Here is a 24,184-nt window from a genome sequence, read left to right as displayed (position 1 = left end):
CATGGAGGTCTTCACATCAGGTGGGGAATATGGAGGTCTTCACATCAGGTGGGGGAACATGGAGGTCTTCACATCAGGTGGGGAACATGGAGGTTCTCACATCAGGTGGGGGAACATGGTGGTCTTCACATCAGGTGGGGGAACATGGAGGTCTTCACATCAGGTGGGGAACATGGAGGTCTTCACATCAGGTGGGGGAACATGGAGGTCTTCACATCAGGTGGGGAACATGGAGGTCTTCACATCAGGTGGGGGAACATGGAGGTCTTCACATCAGGTGGGGAACATGGAGGTCTTCACATCAGGTGGGGAACGTGGAGGTTCTCACATCAGGTGGGGAACATAGAGGTTCTCACACCAGGTGGGGAACATGGAGGTTCTCACATCAGGTGGGGAACGTGGAGGTCTTCACATCAGGTGGGGAACGTGGAGGTTCTCACATCAGGTGGGGAACATGGAGGTCTTCACACCAGGTGGGGAACATGGAGGTTCTCACACCAGGTGGGGAACATGGAGGTTCTCACATCAGGTGGGGAACGTGGAGGTCTTCACATCAGGTGGGGAACATGGAGGTTCTCACATCAGGTGGGGGAACGTGGAGGTCTTCACATCAGGTGGGGGAACATGGAGGTTCTCACATCAGGTGGGGGAACATGGAGGTCTTCACATCAGGTGGGGAACATGGAGGTTCTCACATCAGGTGGGGAACATGGAGGTTCTCACATCAGGTGGGGAACGTGGAGGTTCTCACATCAGGTGGGGAACGTGGAGGTTCTCACATCAGGTGGGGAACGTGGAGGTTCTCACATCAGGTGGGGAACGTGGAGGTTCTCACATCAGGTGGGGGAACATGGAGGTCTTCACATCAGGTGGGGAACATGGAGGTTCTCACATCAGGTGGGGGAACATGGAGGTTCTCACATCAGGTGGGGAACATGGAGGTTTTCACATCAGGTGGGGAACATGGAGGTCTTCACATCAGGTGGGGAACATGGAGGTCTTCACATCAGGTGGGGAACATGGAGGTTCTCACATCAGGTGGGGGAACATGGAGGTTCTCACATCAGGTGGGGGAACATGGAGGTCTTCACATCAGGTGGGGAACATGGAGGTCTTCACATCAGGTGGGGTACATGGAGGTTCTCACATCAGGTGGGGAACGTGGAGGTTCTCACATCAGGTGGGGGAACATGGAGGTCTTCACATCAGGTGGGGAACATGGAGGTCTTCACATCAGGTGGGGAACATGGAGGTCTTCACATCAGGTGGGGAACATGGAGGTCTTCACATCAGGTGGGGGAACATGGAGGTCTTCACATCAGGTGGGGGAACATGGAGGTCTTCACATCAGGTGGGGGAACATGGAGGTTCTCACATCAGGTGGGGAACATGGAGGTCTTCACATCAGGTGGGGGAACATGGAGGTCTTCACATCAGGTGGGGAACATGGAGGTTCTCACATCAGGTGGGGAACATGGAGGTTCTCACATCAGGTGGGGGAACATGGAGGTCTTCACACCAGGTGGGGGAACATGGAGGTCTTCACATCAGGTGGGGAACGTGGAGGTTCTCACATCAGGTGGGGGAACATGGAGGTCTTCACATCAGGTGGGGGAACATGGAGGTCTTCACATCAGGTGGGGAACATGGAGGTCTTCACCTCAGGTGGGGGAACATGGAGGTCTTCACATCAGGTGGGGAACATGGAGGTCTTCACATCAGGTGGGGAACGTGGAGGTTCTCACATCAGGTGGGGAACATGGAGGTTCTCACATCAGGTGGGGAACGTGGAGGTTCTCACATCAGGTGGGGAACGTGGAGGTTCTCACATCAGGTGGGGAACATGGAGTTTCTCACATCAGGTGGGGAACGTGGAGGTCTTCACATCAGGTGGGGAACATGGAGGTTCTCACATCAGGTGGGGGAACATGGAGGTTCTCACATCAGGTGGGGGAACATGGAGGTCTTCACATCAGGTGGGGAACATGGAGGTCTTCACATCAGGTGGGGAACATGGAGGTTCTCACATCAGGTGGGGGAACATGGAGGTCTTCACACAAGGTGGGGGAACATGGAGGTCTTCACATCAGGTGGGGGAACATGGAGGTCTTCACATCAGGTGGGGGAACATGGAGGTCTTCACATCAGGTGGGGAACGTGGAGGTTCTCACATCAGGTGGGGGAACATGGAGGTCTTCACATCAGGTGGGGAACATGGAGGTCTTCACATCAGGTGGGGGAACATGGAGGTCTTCACATCAGGTGGGGAACATGGAGGTCTTCACATCAGGTGGGGGAACATGGAGGTCTTCACATCAGGTGGGGGAACATGGAGGTCTTCACATCAGGTGGGGAACATGGAGGTCTTCACATCAGGTGGGGAACATGGAGGTCTTCACATCAGGTGGGGGAACATGGAGGTCTTCACATCAGGTGGGGAACATGGAGGTTCTCACATCAGGTGGGGGAACATGGAGGTCTTCACATCAGGTGGGGGAACATGGAGGTCTTCACATCAGGTGGGGAACATGGAGGTCTTCACATCAGGTGGGGGAACATGGAGGTCTTCACATCAGGTGGGGAACATGGAGGTCTTCACATCAGGTGGGGGAACATGGAGGTCTTCACATCAGGTGGGGAACATGGAGGTCTTCACATCAGGTGGGGAACGTGGAGGTTCTCACATCAGGTGGGGAACATAGAGGTTCTCACACCAGGTGGGGAACATGGAGGTTCTCACATCAGGTGGGGAACGTGGAGGTCTTCACATCAGGTGGGGAACGTGGAGGTTCTCACATCAGGTGGGGAACATGGAGGTCTTCACACCAGGTGGGGAACATGGAGGTTCTCACACCAGGTGGGGAACATGGAGGTTCTCACATCAGGTGGGGAACGTGGAGGTCTTCACATCAGGTGGGGAACGTGGAGGTTCTCACATCAGGTGGGGAACATGGAGGTTCTCACATCAGGTGGGGAACGTGGAGGTTCTCACATCAGGTGGGGAACATGGATGTTCTCACATCAGTTGGGGAACGTGGAGGTTCTCACATCAGGTGGGGAACATGGAGGTTCTCACATCAGGTGGGGAACGTGGAGGTTTTCACACAGGATGGGGAGCGTGTGGATTCCTATTCACTGGATGGAGTGTAGAATGGTCTAGGAGGGAAGCTTGGGCCCTGAGGTCTGAGCTGTGGGCCTAGGTGTGAGTGGCTGATTCTTGACATAGAGGCCCTAGGCCCTGACCTGAGGTGCAGCAGAAGTTTGGGGCAGGGGACCCCATGTTCCATCAGTACCCACCATAAAGGTGGAGACAGGGTCTTGACAGGGTCTGCAAGCACTGTTGCAGGGGGACATGGGGATGGGAGTGACATGTGCGCAGCAGAGTGAGTGCGGGAAGTTGTTGGCTCGTCCCTGTACCTGTGGAGGTGGTAGGACTGGCCTTCCTGGGTCACCAGGCACACAGCCAATCCCCTTGTAGGAGAGGCTTGGCCTGAGCCCTGGCCAGTCAGCTCTGGAAGGTCTGGTTCTGAGGAGTGGGTGGCCTGGAGCTCAGGAGTGGCCCCACATGCTATTGAGAGCAGCTGCGGGAGAGGACAGAGCTTTCTGGATTCACAGGTCCTTGGGAAGGACCGGCCAGCCCAGCACTCATTCACCCATCCACCAGTATCTTTTATTCTTTTGTTTTTTACTTGGGCAGCAGTCACCTATAAAGTGCTGCGACAGGGCCCGTGGCAAACAGGCAAGGTCTTTGCACGTCCCCTGTGGAACTCCCAGCCTGCAGTGGGGGCAGACAAGCTCTTCCTTACAGAGCGATGGTGCAGCAGGGGGCTTCCAGGGAGCGGGTGGGGGCATTTATCCCTGATTGGAAGGTGGTCCGAGAAGACTGCCTGGAGGTGGCGACAGGCAGGCAGGACCTGAAAGGCCACCAGGAAGGAGCCTCCAGAAGGGTGGGGAGGGGTGTCGGCTGTAGAGGGAACAGCCCAGGCCTGGGGGCAGAGAGAGGAGCCCAGGTCGTGTTGTGCTCTGGGTCTTGGCTCGGCAGCTGAGTGAAGTTTGATCCCTCTCTCTGCCTGGCCTTGGACTGCTAATCCCTCTCCTGGTGCTGAAGGCCTGGGGTGGCTCTGCTGTGGGCCTGAGGTGTCAGCCTGACTCCTGAGGGGGCCAACTCTGGCCCTGAAGCCCCAGGGTGCTGTGGGGACCTGTGGCCAGAGCATCTGCAGCTGCAGGACAGGACCTGGCCCCAGGAAGCCTGGAAAAAGGTGGTACGTCTAGCAAACGTGTGCAGCCAGGAGGCCCGGCGGGGCCAGGCTGCTGGACGTGCACCTGGGAACCTGAAGACAACAGATGTCCCTCCCCATACAGCATGGTGGAGGGACTGAGGCTAGGGCTGGGAGAGCTAAGCTGGGCGTGTCCACGGGGCGTCTGGGGGGCGCCTGTTCCTTGACAGGACTGCACCTGCCAGCAGCCCGGGTGCAGATGCAGAGCACTGAGGTGCATCTCCCTCCTGTGCTCGGGTGATTGAACTCGCCTCAGCCACACTGGGCGCGCCTCTGCAGATGAAAGACGACACGGTATCAAACATTAACCAGCCGCAGGGCCTGGCAGGAGGTGTGCCGCTACAGGCGCCCAGTCTGGCCTGGCCCCCTGCCCATGGTTCCTGCCCAGGCCCAGCCTTGCTGGCCGAGGATCAAACACAGGCAAGATGTACCCAGGAAGGAGAGCAGTGGGCGAGGCCTTCTCTGCACACCCCGTGACCTGCGAGCTCGGCTGTGCCAGAAGCTGTCCACTAACCGGCACACCAACGAGGCCAGCTGCCAGGGAGGTAAGCAGGTTTTGGGGTGGCAGGTCCTCTTCCAGGCAGGGACGTGTGCCTTCTGCATTTTCACCTCCTCCGCAGATCCTTGAAGTTTAAGGCCTGCAGCGGGCCTGGTGCAGGGGAGGGGACTGATACTTCTCTTTTGATCATGGGCAGTACTTAGGGAGCTGCCAGCTGCAGGGCTGGGACCTACTTGCTGCCTCTGGACCTGCTGCTCTGAGCTTGCTGCTGGATCAGGTCTGCACCCCCGTGTCTGGGAGCCCACCATGCCTCTCCCTCCATGGAAGTACATGGAGGGACCCCTGGAATCCTGCAGGGTAGATGTGAGGCTGGCTCTTGGTGACATGGGCTTTGATTTGCTTTCTTTGTAGTGGCGAGGGGGGGTGTGTGTCTCTGTGCCCCTTGTGGCTCATCTGTGGCATCAACCTGAAGGAAGGATTTGAAGGGGGCAGCTGGGAGACTTTTTGTCTGCAGTCTTGGCTCTGAGAGATGGTGCATGCAGAAGGGGACCGATGGCCCCCAAATCTCGGATAGGGTCACAGGGGGAAGGTGGGGCACTTGGGGCAGGCAATGAAGGGTGTATGCTAGAAGGCTGGGAAGAAGAAGATGGTGGGTTTTTATGAACTGCTAGCTCTGCAGGATTTTTATGAACTGCTAGCAGATCTCCTGCAAGAGCGTGTGGGTGGAGGTGGCAGCATCAGGCCCATACTGTAGGACTTTGCAGGCAAGAGGTCAGACGAAGGAGGGAGCCACAAGTTCAGGAGGGGCCCAGCTCCTTGAGTGTCAACAAGGTCCCAGCTGGAGGATGACTCGGGGTGCCCTGGGGAGCTGTGTGCACTCTTGGTGAGAGGGCAGATTGGGGGTGTATTCTGACCAGGTGACCTATTAACTGGGCAAGTGGCCCAGGCAACTTGTGATTCAGTTTCCCATCATAGAGATACTTAAGCTCCAAAACAGTACTTCCTTGCCCTCGAGTACCTCCTGGGTGCTGGGTCCTGGGGGTAGGCATGATCTCATTTTGTGGAGAAGTCAGACAAGGCCGTGGGAAAGGCCGTGGACTCACCTACACCTGGAGACTGAAATCGAACCTGGCCCGTCTGGCTTCAAGTCGGGGTCCCCTCTCTCACACCATGTGGTTCTAGTGTGGTGCCTTGCTCTGCACCTGGCAGGTATTAGGTGCTCAGTAAATGTTAAGGGGATCCTTCCCCTCTGCCCTCTTCTTCCCCCTTTTCCTCCACCCATGGGTGCATTCAGGTCAACACCCTTAGGGGCCTCATTTGCTCCTGCTCCTGGGCATGGGCGAAGGTCCCCTTGTGCAGGGCAGCCCTGTTATGGGCAGTGGGTCCCCACCCAGTGGCCGCATCTCCCACTGCCCGGGGAGAGGCCGTGTGGCAAGTCCTTGCTAATACAGTGTGAATGGAAAGACACACGTCATAGGCGACATGGTTAAAACATGGGTGTGCTGTCCCACAGAGAGCACGCCAAGGGCCACGTGGGGAGGGGCAGGATGGCTGGGGCCGGGTGCCGGGGAGTTCGGGGAAGACGCGAGTTCAGGAGCAGATGCTGCGCCTGCCCTGAGATGGAAGCTGCTATTGAGATTCTGGGTGGATCTGTGGTCGCAGGTAGCGTGGCCTTGACTGTCCAGGGGGCTTCAGAGATGAAGACCAGTGGCCCCTCCTTCCTCGGGGGGACAGGGTAGGAGGAGAAAAGGCAAAGACGTGACAGCTGGGTTCAAGTGGGTGACGCCTCAGAGCAGCAGGAAAGGACGGGGGCCTGGGGGCTGTTTCCTCAGGGATCAGGGGAGAATCAGAGTGTGGCCAGGCAGAGGACGCGTCAGAGCTGCTAAGGAGAGGAGATGGAGCCCCCCTGAGCAGAGACCAGAGCTGAGGCCCAGGAGAGGGGTGTGAGGACCTGGGGTAGTGGGGCCAGAACTTGCAAGGCTGAAGAGGTGGGCTAACTGTGCAGGCTGTGGGGGCTCTAGAAGGTTCTTGGGGAGAGCATGACGGACTCGCATTGCTTTATGCAGGTCCTTCCAGTGGAGCAGGAAACGCTAGATATGGAAGAGGATAATGTTGTGCAAGGGGAGAAGCCCTAAAAGGGCAGAGCCTCAGGACCTGGGGACAGAGGGACAGTGAGGAAGGGAAGATGGCAGTGTGAAAGGCCTTCCTTCCCTCTTCCAGGCTGTGCAGACAGGGAGCCCGGGAGGGGACAGCAGGACATAGAGGAGATAGTGCCCAAGTCTGTTGACCCCAAGGTGGATAAATGGCCCTTCCTGGGGTCCGGGTGGGTTCTGGTGGATAAATGGCCCTTCCTGGGGTCTGGGTGGGTTCTGGTGGATAAATGGCCCTTCCTGGGGTCTGGGTGGGTTCTGGTGGATAAATGGCCCTTCCTGGGGTCCAGGGCTCTGCCCCTCTCTTTGGTATGTCCTGAGCCTGCCACTGCCAGCTGGCTCAGGACACACTGAATCTCTAGGGTTCCCAGAATGCCATGGCAGCCCAACCCATGCCACCTGTCCCCGAGGCCTGGCACCAATGCTGGTTCGGGGAGGGAGGCACTCTGCAGTCTAAACGTTTAGGGCGAAGAGGCGAGGAAAGTGCTGAACCGTTGTTTTCGTGTTGCTTTTAAAACATCTACAGGGTGCGCTACGCCTTTCTGTGCTTGTGAGAAATCTGCCTCGCAAACAGGTTCAAAAATAATCCCTCTCCTGGATCTGTGCGGGCTCACCCTCCACGGGGACAGGGTGTAGATGTTGTGCATGGCCTGTGGGTCCAAGCTGGGCAGGAAAGGAGAGGACAGGCTTGGGTCACTGCTGAGGGATGGGGCGAGACTTGGAGAGCTTTGTGGTCGACTGTGAGGGACAGCAAGTGACAGGTCAGCACACCAGGGGCTTAGGCCTGGAGGACAAAAGCCAAGCAAGACAGCCAACAGGAGGGAGTGGAGGTGATGTCATGTGCACTCCAATTCCATGAGGACCTCAGGGCTCCCAGGCAGACCTGGCCCTGCCCTGTCACCAGGTCTCCTGGTTCATCAGCAGCCATATCACACTGCCCCTGCTGGCCCCTGCTGGCCCCTGCTGCAGGGTGGGGGTGGGCCTGACCTCCAGGGGGAGGTGTTTCCTTCATGGCTGCAGCACAGACAGACTAACAACCTGGACCAGCTTGTCCCCAAGCCTGTCCCTCCTCCTGCGCCCCCGGCTGGGTTGTCAGCACCCGTCCCCCACCTGCTGGGCAAGCCCAAGGCCTCTCTGCGCTGCATCTAGTCAGCTGCCAGGGCCTGCTGACGCCACCCTGGACGTGTCCTCTGGGGCCTCCATCCTCTCCTTTTCTGTAGCCGTGGCCTGTTGGGGCCCCACAGTTCTCCCCAGGGAACTAGTCACTGTGACAAACCTCTCCCTCCACCATGCTCCCCAGGGGACAGGCCTGAAAGCCCATCTGAACCTCTGACCATCACACTGATGCTTAGAAAGCTTCCTTCACCTACAGTCCCAGCTGCTCAGGAGGCTGTGGGAGAGGATCCCTGGGCCCAGGGGTTCGAGACCAGCCTGGGCAACTTAGTGAGACCTTGTTTCTCAACAATTGAACAACTGCAGGCCTCTAGTCCCCACAACTCGGGAGGCTGAGGCAGGTGGCTGGCAAGTTCAAAGCCAGCATCAGCGACTTAGCAAGGCCCTGTCTCAAAATAAAAAACAAAAAGTGTTGGGATGTGGTTCAGTGGTTGAGCACCCCTGGGTTCCATCCCTGGTGCCCCAAACAAACAACAAAACTCCCAGACAGCATCACAACCTTCCTTAGCCCCTTGGTGTCCGTGTGAATTTCCTGTTATTTTTGGCGGGGCTTCCTGGGTTTCCAAGTCTCTCTTTATTCCTGGAACTTGGCTCCACTCTGGCCCCCAGTCCCACGGGCGGGTGGAGCTCGCCACTCTTTGCCATCTTTCTGTTTGGGATGGTGAGTGAACAAGGCTTGCCCATGAGGGGGGTGGCACTTCCCAGAGGGGGGCATCTTCATATGTGAGTGACGTGGTGCATCCACCAGGTGGGGGTTGGGAGGAGCATGTGTGTGTGTGTGTGAGAGAGAGAGAGAGAAGCATCCTCTAGAAGCCTGGCTTGGGGCTGCAGCCTTGGAAAGCATGTCAGTCCCCCGTGGCATCCTGGCTCTGCCCACTGCTGACATCTCATCCTGGGAGCCTGCTGTGCATGCCCAAGGCCTCTCTGAGCTCATTTAGTCAGTCACCGGGGCCTGCTGACGCCACCCTGGAAGTGTCCTCTGGGGCCTCCCAGCAGGAGTGCCCCTCAGCAGGAGTCTCAAGAAGTCCATTCTCAGCACCAGCCTAAGGGTCTGCTGCCCCGGCAGGTCTAGGAATCTGAGCCCCTGCAATGTGCACAGGTCCTCGCTCTGATGAGCCCTCCCTGGAGATTTCTGGGTAAAAGTGGGACTGGTCTTTTGCAGAGTGACAGAGGGCTAGGGGCAGCACCTGCAGCTGTGGCTGGGAGTTTCCTCAGCTGGCTCTGTCTTTGCTGGCCACTTTGTGGAGTCACCTAACTGGCGCAAGCTGTGTTGGACAGTCTTCTGTCACTAGAACACATAGCTGAGATTACCAACTTACAAGGAGAAAGTCCGTGTCAGCTTGTGGCTTTGAGGCTGCAGCCCATGACTGGATGTCTCTGTTGCTTTTAAGCCCAGGTGAGGTAGCACGCCACAGGGGAGCTTGTGTCCAAGCAAAACTGCTCGCCTCAGGGCCAGGAAGCAAGGAGAGCGAGGAACCAGGGTCCACAGTCCCCTTCAATGGCACAGACCAGCTATCAAGCTCCTCCGAGAGGCTCCCCCTCCCCAAGAGCCCCAGCCTGGGAAGCAAGCCTTCAACACATGGGCTTTGGGGGGCACTTATCTTGCGCATGGAGGTGGGTGAGGGATCTGGCCATGGCCTGAAAGAGCTACATGCCACTGCTCTGTGGTGACCAGGGCTTTGTTGGGAAGTCTCGGGATTGATGACGTGGAGTGTTGATGCCTGGGGGCTGGAATCCCCTGGAGGACTCTTCCCTCACGTCTGCCAGTTGGCATCATCCCAGTAGGGCCTGTGGGTCTTCTCCACGAGGCCAGGTGCTTCCTGGTAGCTGGGCTTCAGAGGCCCAGGCTCCACCGACTGCGGCACAACCTGACCAGGTGGGGGACGGCTGCCTCGCAGGACCTAGCCTTGTGGTCACTTTGCATCACCTCTGCTATGTTCTACCCCCAAAGCCCTCTTCTCCCCGCCAGGTTCAAGGGGAGGGAAAGGAAATGGATTCCACCTTGATGGGGGTGCAGCCAGTTTCCAGATGAGAGGGCTGGGCGGCAGATGCACCACAGTCACTCTTAGTGCAATCCGCACAGGTCAAGTTTGAGGGCACCTCAGGATGGAAATCTTAAGGGTGCAGGAATGGGTCCTATCTCTGGATTTTGAAAGACATTTTTTTTCTGGGTCACAGGAATCATTGCTAGGTGACATTTGCAGGCCCCTATCCCTCTGGGACCCTCTGCACACCTACTGAAATCCCAACTTTGCCCACTCACATTTCTCCTCCCTTTACAGGCAATCAGCTGCACCCCGAGGAAACACTGTTTGTAATTTTTATGACATATGTTGATGGCAAAGAATTCATTAGCAGGAGGATGAGCCACAGCTGCAGGTGCTGGTCCCCTGTTAACGGAGTAGAGTTGTCAGACAAAATCCAGGCTGTCCCCTTAATGTGAGATTCGGGTGGGCCACGGACGCTTTGTAGTGGAATCACCTGCCACGATTACAAAGGCCATATCCTGAGTGTTCAGCTGGTGAATTGTCACAAAGAGAGCAATGCCACCAGCACCCCGATCAGGAAACAGAATGTTCCAGGTTCTCCAAATGCTCCTCACCGTCCCCTTCCAGGAACTTCCACCATCCTGAGTTTTAACCGCAGGGTTGGGTTTTGGGCTTTTGAATCTCACACACAGTAAAGGGACTCGAACAATTTGCATTACATTTCCGGCTCCTTTGCCTACCATTATACCTGGGAGACCCGTCCACAGCAGTAGTTCATTTTGGATAATGTGCTGTATGGGACAGACATGCACTAAAAACACGATTGTCATTTGTCTGACATTCTAATTTAGTTGGGCGGGCATCCTTTGTTTTGTCTGGCAATCCTGTCCCATTTTCCAGTCAATGGACACTTTTTAGTTTCCAGTCTGGAGCTTTTTGGAATAAAGCTGTCACAACATTCTCATTGGTGTGTTTGGGTGAACATATGGCCATGTTTCTCTGGGGTCTTTACCTAGCAGTGGAGTTTCTGAATCATTGGGAATCCATGTGTTCAGGGTAGTGCATGTGATGAGCAGGATTCCAAATGGTACCAGTTTATATGAAGCCAGCGGCAACTGGAAAGTTCTGGGGGCTCTACCTCCTAGCCAACACGGGGTGTTTTCTGACTCCTTTAGCCAGCTAATGGGGTGTTCTGACTTCATTCTGGCTTTAATTTGCATGGCCCTCATGACTCCTGTAGCAGAGTGCCTTATTGCGAGCTTGGTGACCCTCTGGGTCTCCTCTTTTGTAAGGTTCTGAGCTGTGTGTCACCTGCTGTCCTATGGAATGCCTGCCTTTTAAAAATGGGTCCAAAGGCATTTCTTCCATAGTTTGGCTGTAAGGTATTTGTCAGGGACATTTTGAATACATTCTCTTGGGGGGAGTTTTGAAGAACACATGAGAAGGGATTCCTGGTTAGTTGTGGGTCCTGTGGGTAATTTAGAGGAGAAATCAGGTGGGAAAAGGATTTACTCAGAATGCTACAGACAAGGCATTGGATGTCCTCTGCTGGCCTTGGAGAAGTGTAAGTGAAGACCAGCCTTTACTCATTATGGCACTGCACCACTTGAGGCCTAGAGACAGTCAGATTTTGGCATCAGGGTGTAGACAGATTGCTTATGTACTGAGCTTATAATGTATCTTTAGAAATTTAAGCTGGGAAGCACCACCCAGAAATTTGTATATTTGTTCATGTTACTGCAACAAAATACTTGAGGCAATGACCTTATAAAGTGAAAAGTGGTTTTTAGCTCACAGTTTGGATGTTAAACTCAGTTGGCCCCATTGTTTGGCCTCTGATGAGGGCAGCAGATGGCAATGGTGGGAACCCATGTTGGAGTAAGCAGTCACATCCTGAGCCAGGAAGCATGAGAGACTGAGTGATTGGGGTCCCACAATCTCTTTTTGAGGGCACACTTCCAATGACTTAAGGACCTCCCTCGGGCACCACCTCCTAAACATCCACAGGAATCCCCAACACTGCCATCTGGAGACCAAGCCTTCACTTATCCAGACCACAGCCATATCCCAGCAGAGACACTCCACTTGTGGTGGGCAGAGGGCGCCCCTAAGGGAAGGGCCATCTTTATTTTTCATACAGGGATAAATACCCAGAATACATACTTGATAAGAATAAAACATTCTGAATTTGAACACTAGTGACAACCAGAAGCGACACTTAATTCATAAATCAAGTGTCCACAGCAGGCGATATTGATGGTAATTCTTGCTGGGGAAATATTAAAATTCGTAAGAAGCGTAAATGCTGTAACACAAAATGCTACAGTCTCTGGTCATAATTGATGGCTTCCTTTTGGATATATTGAATAAATTAATTTCATGGCTATACAGATGACATTAATATGCTTTTATAATTAATTTAGTTCTAAGAGCTGCTTGGGGTGTCAGGTTTTCCTTGCAGGGAGGAAATGGCTCAAGGAAAAGGTGATACATGAAGAATAATTTGGAATCAAAGTAAAGAATAGAATTCTAATGGGAAATGGCAGGGCTTAGCGCCGTCCTGTTGTAAATGAAAATCCCCTGGGGACTGGCTTGGAGGTGGTGTGGAGGCCAGGACTCTGTGTTTCCAGTATTGCTGTGTTTGCACTGGGATTTCTTACGCCCCAGTCTGCAGCAGGATGGAAATCGTCCCTTGTCCAAGGGATCATGGAGCTATCTCAGAATGCCAGCCTTCTATGTCCACACTGGCCTTGGCAGTGCCCCTCTGAGGGGCCCTGGCAGGGGCATTGAATGATCAAGGACACCAGCGTCCTGCAAAGCAGCGTGTCCCCTCCCACCTGGAAGCTCTACACCAAAGCCAATCCCCACGCCCACTGACCGTTCCTTCTCTCTAGACTCTGAGCTGGGTTCTCTGCATTCATTATGTGGATGAAAACGGCTTCCTCTTCTTTTAACTCATATGAGAGAACGCAGGGTCGTTGGACGTTCTTCTGGAATCCAGTGCAATTGATTCAACCAGGACCTCAGGCCCGGGGAGCTCTGTGCCCTGCGCTCCTTCCTGTTCAGGAGTGCCAGGCAGGCTGCAGCCTCACAGCCCGGGTGGACACTGGGCCATGCACGATTATTTCAAAAGTTTCCCATTTTCTCAAAAGGACCCCAAACGTGGAGAGGTGCTTTGTGTGGAGAGAAGCTTTTCTGCTCTCCCCTCTCCCAAGTGCTTGAGTAAAGAAACTGTAGGGACTCAGATACTCTCTAACTTAAAAATGCTATTTCATTAAAACCCCCACAAGCTGTCCCTCGGGTGCCGTTGTGAGGTGGGGAATGGCGTTTCTCTAGTCTGAGGAGCATGAGTGCGGGTGTGGCTCACGCACAGCGAGCATCCAGGAGCTGATGTCAAACACTGGAAAGATGGGCCAGGAGAAGGACCCCCAAAACCCAGTTTCCCCCAACTACATGCTTCATCAGTGCGGTCACTGTGATGGAGACCTGGCTACCCACCAGGTTTGGGGAGTGTGCCGGGGGCTGTGAGGTGTGCCCATGTGAGTGCACAGGTCTCATCTTTACAGAAAAGGAGGAACACTCCTTTAGTTCCCAGGAACCCGGCCTAGTCAGGGAATAAGCAGGCCCAGGCCAGGGTGGTCCTGATCAACTGGCACCTGGACCCTCTCGTGTGCATGCTTGGAATTAGGGCAAGTTAGTGGCCCTGCAGAAAGCTACTTTCTTATACACATGTGAGGACACCTGTTCCTTGGGGTGCTGTTGTACTGTGGGACAGAGTATGCTAGTCTGGTGCTGACTCTGTGCCCTGACCCATGAGCTCCTCCCTGCAGCAACTGGTGTGAACCAGAGCACCATGGGGAGGGAGGGGCTCTTTCAGGAGGCCACCCCTGAACAAAGTGTGGTGAGGGACCGGAGGCTCTGCGTGCATCAGAGTCACCTGTCCAGCCCATCACCCCTGACCTCTCCCACAGCATTTCTCAGTAAACCCCATCTCACATCCCAGCTCTGGGTGTCCTCCTTGGTCACTTGGCAACCCACCCCCTGCTCCAGCACGACTGGGTGGTAGATGGAGCAGCGTGTGTGTGTGTGTGTGTGTGTGTGTGTGTGTGTGTGTGTGTGAGAGAGAGAGAGAGAGAGAGAGAGAGAGAGAGAATATTCAGGGGTGGATGGATGCTGTGGTCCAGCCCCCAGGAAGAGGACACTTCCTGCTTGGCTGACCTTCTTCCCCACCATTTTCCTCCTCTATTGTCCTGAGCTCCTTGCTAGCAGAGTGGCTCTGGGTTCCTCATGGAGGCCTCTCAGCCCCACTGCTGTGGGGGGATCAGCTGCCCTCCAGAGCCAGCGCTGCCTCTCGTGGACGGGCAGCATGTTGACCACGAGTGGCAGGAAGCTGCCAACAGGGAAGCTCCTGCTCCCCCGCCCCTTGAGGATGGTCTGGACCTCTTGGTTCTCTTCTCTTTATATCACAGAACGCGGCAGAAAGGGTGGGGTATGGCGCCCAAGCTTCAATTGCAATACCGTCCTGGTTCTCTCTCTGTTTCTTTGACCTTGAGTCACAAGCTGCCACATTGTGAGGATGCCCAAGTGGAGAGACCTTGTTGTGCCCTGAATCGTGCACCTGCTAATCCACGTGGGGCCCCAGGACACAGGCAGGGACAGAGACTAGATGGCCATCCATGAGCCAAGGAGAGCGGCTTCAGAAGAACTCGCCCTTCAGGTGTCCTGTCTCAGACGACCTGCAGGAGAGGTGAGACCACAGATGTCCGCTGGCCGAGACGCCTGGTCTGTGGTATTTGTTAGAGCAGCCCCAGGGACAGACAGAGGCGGAATCCGTGCCAACAAGCTTGGAAGCTGATCTGAGCCTGCCAGCAGCCATGGGTGAGCGTAGGGGCAGGTTTCCAGCCCAGTGGGGCCCTGAGTCTCGCAGTCCTGGCGGACGGATCTCCTGTGGGCTCCTGGGAGAGCCTGGGCCAGAGGCACCCAGTGAAGCCTCGTCGGGACCCTTCTTTGTGTGTGTGGTGCTGGGATTGAGCCGGGGACCCTGTGCTCCACCCTGGACTCTGTCCCCAACCCCACATCTGGATTCTTGGTCCATGGGGTATCTTGGCTGTACTGAGGGGTAGTAAATATTGGTTGTTTCAACTGTTAAGTGTTGGGGTAATTTGTTCTGTAGCAAAAGAAAACGAATATTCCAGGGTGACATAATTTATTAACAAAACCAGGGCACTTTTGAGGATAAAAAGATACTCGAAGATATAAATTAAAAATTGATATGTTTTGGAAATCTTTTTAAAATTTAATCTTTTGTTATTAACACATATTAATCGTACATATTGTTGGGATTCAGTGTGATATTTCCATATGTGCATGCAGCATGAATGATCACATGATCACTCTTCTCTACCAGGGCCCCCTCACCCTCTCCTCTGAAAAATTTATTTCTTGATTAATAAGTTGATTTTTATTATATTGGTTCTATAAATGGTTCTTGTAAAGGCCATTTTTAACATCAAAAATTCTTTCTAAGGCAAAAGTAACACATAGTCCTGTGCAATAAAGTAAAATTTAAATACACCCCTTTAGTCTGATTATCTGAATATTAAAAAGAACACAGAAAACTCATGTATTTCAATCCATTTTTAAGCCATACCTATCTCTAATGTGGTGTCAACGGTGTAAAAAATTTTCCTCAATATGATGTCATCATTTGTTATTTTTACAATAAATTTTTCTATAATCTTTTTTTTTCAAACAGATATTTAATAAGAGCTCTGTGTTCCAAGCATTTCTAAGTTCCTGAGATACAAAGATAAACTAAGGAGGCACAATTGTGGTCTCTAGGAGAAAGACAAAGATTAAATAAGAAAACAAAGGAAAATATATAATTGCAGCTTGTAATAACAATGTTAGGAAAGAAACAAACTGGAACCATGATAGAAAGTAACAGGGACTTTTCTTCTTGAAAATACAAAGGAGGGTTCACTAAAAAGATGACCATTAAGCAAAAACCTGAAAGAATTATCACAGTCCTGTTTCCACAGCTGCAAATACACTGCCGCCATATATCTTAAAAGCCACATAGTTTCCCTTCCCTATCGTGTTCCAGTTCTGTGTCAGAGTTGGATTCAGCCTACAGGTTGTCACCCTTTCCAACTAATGAGGGACCCAAACATTTATCCCATAATCTTCCTTAAAGATACATTTGTGGTTAGTAGATTTGAAATCATTGACCTCTTCAGTCTCCTCTTCACTGGATCATAATGTCTGTAATTGGGAAAATACTCTCCTACAGTTGTGGAGGTACTGGGTCAGCGCAGGGCAGGGGTGGGTCTTCTCAGCACAGACGTTCTGGCATGGAAATGGGAAACGCACAGCTTAGACATTTTCCAAGGACTTGTTGCCTACTTTCAGAGAACCTTTCTACAATAAATATTTTTACTAGATGAAACTCATCCAACAGAGATCTTTATCTGTGATTTTTGGGAACGCTGCATTAAATTAAGGTGCTGCAAAGGGACAGGCTTCCTCAGTTTCGTGTCCTTCCGGGACAGCACATAATTTTTTCTAATTAAAAATAGGAGTTCCATCAAAGGAGTCTTCTCTTAGGTCAGTGTATATATATATAAAAAACATCTTTCTATAAAGGTGTTTTCAGATTGAGGTCTGATTGTTTAAGAAATTGAGCTTTCCTTTAGTTTTTGGGGTTTTTCTTTAATTTTTTCCCAGTGTCTCTGTCTGCACACTTTGTTGTCTAATGATGCAATTCTTTCAAAGCTTCAAAAGCTGGAGGTCTGGGTTAAGGCATGAAGAAGCATGACATTTTGTTTCTTCTTGTTTTTTAATCAGCTTTGTCACAATTCTTTTTTTGGAACACACATGTGTGATATAAAATGTGTAAATGTTGGCTGCGATAGCTTCCCTTAAATTGGTGAAATATCAGGGCCAAAACGGAACCAACCAGAGCACCATCACTAATCCTGAGTCCATGTCTGCTTCGTGAGGTGCCCACCACCTCCAACACAGGGAGGGCATGTCACCATCACATGGGATCTGGTGCTCAGAGTTAGGGGCACGATGACTGAGCTGGGACCAGGATCCTCATGGTTCTAAAGTCTGGGAAAAGCATCGTGAGAGGAAGGGGCCTGGGGTTTCAAGACAGGCTGAGAATGGACATGAAGTGTTCCCCAAAAGTTACTGTGTTAATGCAGGAATATGCAGAGAGTCCAGAAAGATTGGATTGTGAGAGCTGTAATCTAAGCAGCCCATCTTAGTGACTAACTGCGTGGTAACCATAGGCAGGGGGGAGTGGTGGGAGGTGGTGTGTCATTTGGAGTAGGCCTCAAAAGGGTTCCTCTGCCTTGAGGCTCCCCACCTCCTGCTTCCCGGCCACCATGAGTAGAAAAGTGGGCTCAAAGCAATGAGCTGGGGCTGGGGATGTGGCTCAAGTGGTAGCGCGCTCGCTTGGCATGCGTGCGGCCCGGGTTCGATCCTCAGCACCACATACCAACAAAGATGTTGTGCCCGCCGAAAACTAAAAAATAAAGATTAAAAAATTCTCTCTCTCTCTCTCTCTCTCTCTCTCTCTCTTTAAAAAAAAAAAAAAAAAAAAAGCAATGAGCTGGTTGACCATGGACTGAAGCTCTGAAACTGTGAGCCGTAGGTTGTTGAGTCTTGTCAGGTACTTTTGTCCCAGCCATGCAAAGCTGAGTGATACGGGCTGGGATGGAGGAGTAGACAAGACCTGAGGGCTGAAGGAAGAGGAAGGGTTGATACTGGCCATCATAGAAGCAGAGGTAGGTGTGTGTGTGTGTGTGTGTGTGACAGCTGGGCCGGGCCAAGGAGAACATGCCTTCTGGATATGTGGAGCCTGAGGCAAGTCTTGGAAATAGACATCTTTCTAGCCTGAGGGTCACTGTGCAAGCCTGGGCACCAGTGTCATTGCCCAAGAGGCTGATGACACAGCAGGACAACTAGTTTCCATGGAAAGAATAGGAGGAAGCAGAGTTCAAGTCCTGCTCCATTTGGACACAAGGGTGTGGAGTCTCCCTCCATCCCTCCCTCCCACCCTCCATCCATCCATCCATCATCACACTGACTAAACTCCTCTATGTTCAGGCCCTGAGGGGTCCCGGATGGAGTGAACAGGCTGGAGCCCCTCACCAACATTGCCCCTTGCCTCTCTGACTCCTCTCAGTGGCCCATGAGATGCCCTCTGTGAGTGGTAGCTGTCCATGTCATTGTCCCAAGCCCTGCTGTAGGCTCTAGCTTGTCTATTTGTAGCCCTGGGTCCAGCATTTGAACATGGATGTCGGTGTTACCCCAACATGGATGTGAACCTTAGTGACCTTGAACAAGTTGCTCACCTCTCCAAGCCTCAATTTTGTCCCGTGTGCAGCTGGAACAGTGACTCTTTTCATAACTTACCTTTCTAAGCCACACGCAGCTGCAGCACTGTTAGGTGGGGTCACGACACCCATGTGGCAGGGTGCCTGTGAGGGTCAAAAGCAGAACTGAAGGGTGGTGTTTGTGTGCTGCCCTCCTGGGTGGTCGCTGGCTTGCCATTGGGGAAGCTCCTCCAGGCTTGGCAGCTTCCTCAGCAGCAGTGATGGGGCCGGTTCCCTGGCCGAGGTGGAAAGCTGGGCCCCGGGTCTCAGTTCGAGGCCTTTCAGTTCTGCCCTCTCTGTACACCCTGGGTTGTGCAACCTGAGCTGAATGTCACAGCCCAGGCACGGGGGACGTCTGCTTCCTGGCCCAGAAGAGAGCGGGAAATTGCTTTCCTAAACAAGAATGTGTGACGGTTCCGACACATCTCCAGATGAGAAAGGCTTTATGAGGCAAAGTCACACCTCTGCTGAACTCTGGCCTGAGGAGAGGGCCTGCTTCAGAGGAAATGGGGACAGGGAAAGAACAGCTAGGCAGAAAAGCCATTGCCAAAGACACCCATTGTCAACTGCCAGTTCTAGGATCTGCAGAAAGGGATGGCTGTTTGTCCCAGCACAGGTGGTGACGCCCACCTCCTGGTAGCAGAAGTTCTGATTATGTGCGTGGAGGGGACTTTGACTTGCTGAGCACAGCCAGCCTTGGCTTCAGCAGCAATGGTCCCAGCTGCTGCTCAGAGAAACATGTTTTGGTGCTGAGTTTGCTGGGTTACTGAGCACAGTTCAGATTTTGCAAGTAAAATGGATTTCGTGTCATTCAAGCTCGCCTGGAATCACAATCACCTTGTGCGGGTCAAGCCTGCTCCCCGAGCTTGCTTTGCTCTGGGCGGCCTGCTCACTCACTCGCAGGCTTGGGGACCATGGCAGCCTCACATTGTCCAGGAGATGTGGTTTGGAAGCATTTCTGTCACCTGGCTTGCAAGTGGTCCTCCTGCTGGCCAGGGAGGTGGGCAACCCAGGAGCACGTCACGACAGGAAAGACTGGTGGGGAGGGCTTCATGCACCTGCCACTGCACCAAGTCCCTGTGATTAGAAGGGTCCACTCTTTGTCTAATGCTCTTTTGCCACCAGGTTGGAATTTTAATAATTTTATGTTCAAACCAGTGAAGTTGGATGGAGCCACAGAGCAGGCACATTAGCACAGGAGATTCGCACAGTGCACACCAGGCTTGCTTCTTGTAAACTTATTTGCATATCATCTTCTCCTTGCCACCCAAGCACAAAATTCTGGAGGACTCAACAAGTGGGAGCTCAGTGACACTCAAACAGAATACGAGGGCAGATATCACATCCACATCTGAGCGAGTGGGCGCTCAGAACTGGTTATGAATGCAGCAGAAAAACCTTTGAAGAAACACAAGAGTGCTTACTCTGCTTCTCTGTTGGCCAATTGCTTACATTGAAACTGATGACACAGAAGAAAAGGAAGAGAGGTCAACTGTGCATTTTTTTTCTTCTCAATTCTTCCTTACTCATCAGTAAGCGAAGGCCGAGTGTTGGTAGGATGATTCTTTCAAGGAGTGAGATAAAAACAGAAGACAGTTGAGTTGCTTCCGCGTAGCGTTTGCACTGCTGTGGTGAGGACAAAAATACATTTGCATATATAAACTATAAACTATGAACCATGTAATTTTGATGATTCCACTTATGAGTTAAATGTTCCTATATTTGCATTTAAAACTGCATGGCACAATATAATGATGAATAGTAAAATTCATGCTAGTAATTAAAAATTTTAATTTTCTTTACTTAAAATGGCATCAAATAGCAAATAAAAAACACCCCAACAAGATGAGAAAGATAGGCTGTAAAAGAAAGGAGAAAGCTTTGCACTTTAGTAACTTTGATGATATTTTCCACCTGCTTTTTTGAACAGGGGTCCCATGATTCATTTTAAATAAAGGAGACCACACTTGGAGACAGCCTGGCAAAGTGATCAGAGACTGAGAGGACAAGCAGCCCACCCACACCCCAGAGCTCTTCTGAGACGAGCCAGGAGAGGGTGCTGGATTTGAAGGAGTCTAGGAGCAGGATGGATGGTGATGATGGTGATGATGATGATGATAGTGGTGGTGATGGTGATGGTGAAGATGATGGTGATGGTGAAGATAATGGTGATGATGGTGATGTGGTGGTGGTGGTGATGGTGAAGATGGTGGTGATGGTGAAGATGGTGGTGATGGTGAAGATGATGGTGATGGTGAAGATAATGGTGATGATGGTGATGGTGGTGGTGGTGGTGATGGTGGTGATGGTGGTGATGGTGAATATGGTGGTGATGGTGAAGATGATGGTGATGGTGGTGGTGGTGGTGATGGTGAAGATGGTGGTGATGGTGAAGACGGTGGTGATGGTGAAGATGATGTGATGATGGTGATGGTGGTGGTGGTGGTGATGGTGAAGATGGTGGTGATGGTGAAGATGGTGGTGATGGTGAAGATGGTGGTGATGGTGAAGATGGTGGTGATGATGGTGATGGTGGTGGTGGTGGTGATGGTGAAGATGGTGGTGATGGTGATGATGATGGTGATGGTGAAGATGGTGGTGATGGTGAAGATGGTGGTGATGGTGAAGATGGTGGTGATGATGGTGATGGTGATGATGATGGTGATGGTGAAGATGGTGGTGATGGTGAAGATGGTGGTGATGGTGAAGATGATGGTGATGGTGAAGATGGTGGTGATGGTGAAGATGATGGTGATGGTGAAGATAATGGTGATGATGGTGATGGTGGTGGTGGTGGTGATGGTGAAGATGGTGGTGATGGTGGTGATGGTGAAGATGATGGTGATGGTGGTGGTGGTGGTGATGGTGAAGATGATTGTTGAGAGCCACAGCCAAAGGGGCCCCAGAAAACTTCCAGCTGCCAGCAAACTTCCAGCTGCCGGCTGATGATTGGCTCACAGCAGCCCCAGCAACATCTAGCTGATTGGCTCCTCTGCGGTGATGTTCATTGGGCTGTTTCCCCGCCCTTCAGACTGCCAGCTGATGATTGGTTCACAGCGGCCCCAGCAACATCTAGCTGATTGGCTCCTCTGCGGTGATGTTCATTGGGCTGTTTCCCTGCCCTTCAGACTGCCAGCTGATGATTGGCTCACAGAGGCCCCAGCAACATCTAGCTGATTGGCTCCTCCATGGAGCTGCTCATTGGGGGACTTCTTTGGCTCCGCCCACGCAACCCAGCCAATCGGCCTCAAGAACAGGAGGATTGTGGGAGGTGGTGAGGGTTGTGTGGGGGTGAGAGGCTTGTGGGAAGCCGGTGGTGGCAGTTGGGCTCTGAGGGTTTTTTCCTGAGGAGCTGTTTTATTTGGCGTTTGTAGTTCTAAAAATAAAGTTAGTTTCTTTTGACAAGTGGCTCCTGAATTGTGCCCAGCCAGACTGCGGCAGATGATGGTGATGGTGGTGATGGTGAAGATGATGGTGATGGTGAAGATAATGGTGATGATGGTGATGGTGGTGGTGGTGGTGATGGTGAAGATGATGGTGATGGTGGTGATGGTGGTGGTGGTGGTGATGGTGAAGATGATGGTGATGGTGGTGATGGTGGTGGTGGTGGTGATGGTGAAGATGATGGTGATGGTGGTGATGGTGGTGGTGGTGGTGGTGATGGTGAAGATGATGGTGATGGTGGTGATGGTGGTGGTGGTGGTGATGGTGAAGATGATGGTGATGGTGGTGATGGTGGTGGTGGTGGTGATGGTGGTGATGGTGGTGATGGTGGTGGTGATGGTGATGGTGATAAACTAAAATTATTGAATTAAGCACCATGTATGCTCATGCTGTAGTTCATGCATCTTTAGGACAGCTGGGTGGGGCAGGGCAGGAATAATTACCTTACAGTTTTCAGAGACAGAAACCATGACTTTGAAAGGTTGAACAATCTTTCTGAATCACTGGACAGGCGAGCAATGCAGCCAGTCACCGTGGACCCTCAGACCCCAGTTGCCAGCTTCTCCACTCTCCTACTTACTCGGGGGAGCACACTGATTCTCCCGTCTTTGTCTCCTTGGATCTCAGGCTCCACCTGGTAAGAAGTGGAGTCATTTATTTTACTTATTTATTTTTCTTTTTTAAAAAAGAATTGTGAGTTCCTGCTCCTGGATTAATGCCATGGTGTCCTTTATCTGGTCACGTCTCCTCTCATGCCCTTCCACATTCTCCGTGGAACAAGATGCCAGAACCATCTACTGAAATTGCTCATGTCATCACATTACTCCCTGATGGGGGAGTAAGCCTTCAATGGCTTCCAACATGCTTAAAACGAAACGCCAGCTCCTCAGACACAGCCTCCCCCGACTCCCTGCTGGCTGGCTACCTTCGGGCTTCTCCCCGTCCTCTGTGGCTGCTCCTTGAGTCGCCATGTTCTGCCGCATTTGCCTCCTGCCTGCTGAGCTGCCCATCCATTGCAGGACCACAGACATTCTGTCCACCTGGGAAGTCTGTCTCCTCCCACTCACTTTTGGCCTCCTGCTTGCCTGCTAATTCATAGCCTCAACATTAAGAGGAGACTCTACATTTGCTCTGTTCAACCTGGTACATAACTGATGCTCAGTAGATGACTCATAATTTCATCTTCTGTTATTCGGTTGGTACTGGGGGCGGTGGGGAGAGAGAGAGAGAGAGAGAGAGAGAGAGAGAGAGAGAGAGAGAGAGAGAGAGAAATACTTCATGAGTAATAAGATGTTTGATCTAGGCAGAAATATTTTTTTGAGTTGTGATAAAGATAATCTTTGTTCCCCTGCAGCCTCCTGGCCCTTCCAGATCATTCTTCATGCACCTAGGTACCAGGACAGTGATCAAGATGGCACTTTCTTCTCATTCCCAAGCTGGCAGGCGCCTAAGGCTGGACATGGGCCAACATGGAGGAGAGCAGTGGGCTAGGCCGGGCGGGGCAGGGTTCTGTCTGTTCTGGGTCCCACTCCCACACGCCTCCTCAGGTCTCCAGAGGGCGTGGCTGTTGGGCCACAGCCAGGCCACAGCTTCCTGGGCTCCTGGCTCACTAGGCTGCCAGGCTCAAGCTTTGCACAAAAACAGCAGAACTTCCCTCTCTTACTGGACCACATGGTTGAATACAGACTCCTGAGAGGGCCACTAGGGCCTGGAGACCCAAGACCCATCCCTGAGTTTCCTGGAGCTCCTGTGTGATGCCAGAGGGATCACCCAACACGATGGCATCACATGGTTGAGTGAGGGCTCTGAGACAGGTTTCTGTTGCTTTAGGACAAAATAGCACCCAATAAATGATAGCATTGGACTGGCTGTGGGTGTTTCCTCAGGACCCCGCTGTGCCACGTGGAACCGGCTCTCTGTTCTTCGCTGTTGTAACCACTGAGGTGACATCTGTGCTCGCGTGTGTCCTTCAGACCACAGCTTTTTAGTATCTTATCTCAGAAAGTGTTCTGCCCATTCTTAAAGTTCTTAGACTGGGGCCAGATGGTTTCCCTAGAAAGACTGTACGTCCACCAGCAGATCCTGGATGCAGGGCACGTGGGGGCTCCCTAGTGTCCATACAGGCTCAGTGAGTCGGGAGGGGCATCTCTCATCAGGGGCAGTGGCCACTATCCTGATGACCCTGAGAGGTCCAGGGAAGCTCTGCTCCCTGGGGTGGAGCATGTGGCTGGCGGGGTGTGATAAGAGAAAGCCTCCTTCCTGTGTAGCC

The 24,184-nt window shown here is 52.5% G+C and overlaps 1 long non-coding RNA gene across 1 annotated transcript in view; it reads left to right on the top strand.

The window, feature by feature from the left end:
• Window positions 1-23,740, top strand: part of LOC308634162 — an 82,765-nt gene extending 59,025 nt beyond the window's left edge. Inside the window, exons 2-4 of the long non-coding RNA XR_014018964.1 lie at window positions 20,402-20,564; window positions 22,427-22,552; window positions 23,270-23,740. This is a non-coding gene — a long non-coding RNA (uncharacterized lncRNA). The remainder of the gene's footprint in view (window positions 1-20,401; window positions 20,565-22,426; window positions 22,553-23,269) is intronic.
• Window positions 23,741-24,184: the final 444 nt, after the last annotated feature.

This window comes from Spermophilus citellus (genome assembly GCF_964194105.1).
Source record: "Spermophilus citellus genome assembly, chromosome: 15".
Lineage (NCBI taxonomy): Eukaryota > Metazoa > Chordata > Mammalia > Rodentia > Sciuridae > Spermophilus > Spermophilus citellus.
Note: the sequence above shows the minus strand (reverse complement) of the source record. Positions and strands in the feature narration are given on the sequence as shown.